Genomic DNA, 3,925 nt, shown 5'->3' on the forward strand with positions numbered 1-3,925 from the left:
CCCTGGGCGCACCCACCGCCGTGACCGGCACCCTGCGCGCATCCACCACCTCGACCGGCACCCTGCGCGCACCCACCACCTCGACCGGCACCCTGCGCGTATCCACCACCGCGACCGGCACCCTGGGCGCACCCACCGCCGTGACCGGCACCCTGAGCGCATCCACCAACTCGACCGGCACCCTGCACGCATCCACCAACTCGACCGGCACCCTGGGCGCACGCACCGCCGTGACCGGCACCCTGCTTGCAGCCGCTACCGTCTCCCATCTGGACTGTGGAGAGAGCCTCCTCCAGTTCTCCCAGCCCTGCTCACAACCACCGCTGCTCCCGGCAGCAGCTGAGTTCTCTTTCAATCACACACAGCCTGTCAACTGGAGGTCAGCCCCCTCTGAGGGCTCCCCATCACACCCAGAATAAAATCCAAACTTACCCCCCATCGGCCACCAAGGCCGGATACAGTGCACCTGACAACCTCTCCCACTCATCCACTAGGTCCTTGCCATTCCTTAAATCACCAAGCAGGAGCCCCCCTCAGGGCCTTGCTGTGCTGTCTTCTGAAGGCTGGACAGCTCTCCTCTTTCTCTCCCTCTCCCTCTCTCTGGTCTCTGGCTATGGTGATCGTCCTCTCTGAGCTGCCACCACAGCCCCATTCCTACTCACTCTCCATCCCTCTACGTTGCTCTTAATTTTTCCCACGGAGCGTGTATTACTAGCTGAAATTACTGTATGGATATCGGTCTTCCCCTGGAAGGTAAGCTCCAAGAGATCAGGAACTTTGTGTGCATCGCTGCCGATTGTCCAGCCCCTGCGATGCGACCTGCCACACAGTATGCTCTCGGTCAAGGCTTGTGGGAGGAATGGATTCTCTGACTTCTGAGTACAAGGGTTTCTACCGTGAGCTACTTAGGAACCCAGGTATCCTCCCCGGGGAGACTCTCTCGAGGGCTGGAAGGTGAGGAAGGGTATCTGACAATGTGATGGTGTATGTAACAGGAGCATAATTGGAAGGGACCCTGCAGGTCCCGACCATGTCACTGGGGCTCCTCTGTCGTACCAGACTTGCACAGTCGCTGAGACCATTCCAGCAATTCTCAACTCCCTGTACCCTGCCGGTCTTTGGCAAGAATGCACACGCACTTGAGAACTGGGCGGGAGCACCTGCTCTTCAATAAGGAAACCACAACTCAAGGCCTTCTGAGAAATCCAGGCCTGCGTTTTGAAGTTATGGAACCTGCCCGCTCTCACCAGCTGCTGGGGCCTCACCCTATCCCAATACAGTCTCTACAAATGGGAGCCCATCTGGGGGAAGGATCATGGCAAGAACGCCACATTTCGGGTCAGAAAAATCTAGGTTTGAAGTCATGAGCACTTGACACTTCACAGGCTGGTGACTTTGGCCAAGTGGCCGATGAGCTTATTCTCTTCCCCTGCTACAGGGGATATGATACCACCCACTTCACGGGTTCTCCAGGGGTGTCTGCAGGATCCGGCCGTGGGGGAGCCCGGCCCACGGCCGGTGCCCAAGAGCTCAGAGCATGGCAGCACCTTCCCATCCTTCAGACCCCGGAGCTCTTCCCTCTGTCCTCAGACACTCGCAAAAGAAGGATCCGGCAGCATGCCCTATATGCTTTCTCCAGCATCGATATCTAGGCTTGTAAGGTTTGTTTTCTTAGCCTCACGTAATCAGATGAGTTCTGCCTAATCAGCCAGAGATGTGGTCTTCCTTGGATAGTAACAGCTTTCGATTTTGCAAACACATTGCCTCTGCTGCATTTTATTCTCAGTGCATCACTAAAATGACAAGCTGCTTGCCTCAGAATGTATCAGGAATTCTGTTTCTTAGCAACACCCCTCCCACAGGCAATAGAAGACAGAACATAATTTTGGGCATTGGGAGTCGGCTCGGAATACGGAAAATGTGGCCCATCTCCCTGTCGAGGCAGAATCAGAAATCAGTTCGCCACCTTTGAAAGACACTACAGCGGAGACCTCTCAAAGGAAAGCTTTTGAAAAGCTTAGCACATTTCTCCTCCCGGCCCCTGTGGTTACGGGCCTTATTTTTTAAGGTGTTACAGAATTTTCGTGTATCAGTTTGAGCCTTGCTCTGCCTGATTCAAAATTAAGAATGAAGCTTTTCTGGTGCTCTTTACTGTTACTACCTTCAAGTCCATCTTCCAGGAAAGTATAACAGCTTTCTTAGCTGCCAATACCAACTGCCCTCTTCCGTTTTATAGTCTGGATTTCAGAAAATAAAAATTTTACACTTGCGATCAAGTATACGATACGCTTGTTGTGCACGTCAGGTTCGTCTAAAGGTTAGATCCAAGCGAATCTAGCATTCATCTTCTCACCTACTTTTCCACCAGACGGTAATATTAACTACTACATTTATGAGCAAATTATGTGCCAGGTGTTCTATTTAGCACTGTAAAGGCTTTATTTACTCCTCGTAAAATCCTTGTGAGATCGGTATTATTAATTCTCATTAACTACCAGAACTGAGGCTTCAAACAGTTAAGTAACCAGCTCAAGGTCACACAGCAAGTAAGAGAGACTCATGCACTTAAGTAACACGTTAATTTTTACTCTAGAATATTTTACTCATTAGTTCCCTTTGTGATTTTGTGTTCTGCTCATTGCTGCCTTTGACCTAGTTTGCTGAATCTAATCGAGGGAATAAATAAAACCACGTGTGATTTTTACATTTCTAGAAAAGGCAGTATTCAGTTGTGAGCACTAAGGACACGTGAACACATTTTTAATTAATACTAACTCCTTTGATGCTGCATTTGTATGCTACAAAGAGGACATAGTGAGTGAATCCAACGCAGTAACCAACCAACCAACCAAACAAGAAACTCCAGTGAGCTCAGACTTATTTTCTGAACCGATCGGTTTCTCAGCCACCAGCGCCAAACTATTTTTTCAGCTGTTTGATAATCAGGGTAATTTACTATGTCTTCTCCATGTCTGTGTCTGCGATTCTGTCATGTCCCGTGGGTAACTAGGAGACCGGCAAAACAAATGTGGTCATGATTATTTAAAGTGTGTTCCCATCTGATGGATCTAAGTTTTTCTTAGACACCTGACATTTGAATGGCTATCATATTCTATGACTAAAAACAGTCTTGTCATTATCATTTAATAAGCCATCCTTAACTTCAGCACGAATACGCCAGCAAATGTACTCTCTGGTATGCTGTCGACCCAATCCGACAAGTGCATTACCATTTCACTCTACGTTCAATAATGTCTTGAGAGGGATCGCTCTCTCTCTGTATATATATGTGTGTGTCTATATAGATATATCTGTAGATCTCTAATATAACGTGTATATATATATAGTATATATTGCATATATATATATAGTATATATTACATATATATATAATGGAATAATGCTGGAATTCCAGTATTCCAGCACAAATGGAATGACACACAAGATCCATTAAATACACATTTCTTCTTTTAGCTACCTTGAGACATCAGCCCATTGTTAGAGGTGTATGACATTCTCTTAAAGGGTCATGAAACACTCAATGCTTCGCAGACATGTAAATAGGGATAAAAATAGAACTTGTACTTTGGACACCAAAATAGCCCATGAGTGAATTTTTCTAGTAAAGCAGAGAAAATGCGCTATATGAACCTTTCACCCTCTCTTTTGCCCTGGACGTTGCAGGCAGGTTTGCGTGAGCAAAGTCTGCAGTCTGCTACAACAAAATGAAGACCTACCTTTCTGTGGCTGAAAAGATTCTCAGCCCCAGATCTTGGCCTCATTACAGGTTGCTCTAAGCAACTTTGTTTTCTATTGTGGCAGAGGAAAAACAATGTTCACATTCAGAAGTGAGTCCTGTGGGCATTCCCAAGGTTGTCTACGATTCTTAGCAAAATTATTAATTCCGTGCTTTTCTGATCCATTG

Source organism: Neomonachus schauinslandi, chromosome 7 (assembly GCF_002201575.2).
Source record: "Neomonachus schauinslandi chromosome 7, ASM220157v2, whole genome shotgun sequence".
In the NCBI taxonomy this organism is placed as follows: domain Eukaryota; kingdom Metazoa; phylum Chordata; class Mammalia; order Carnivora; family Phocidae; genus Neomonachus; species Neomonachus schauinslandi.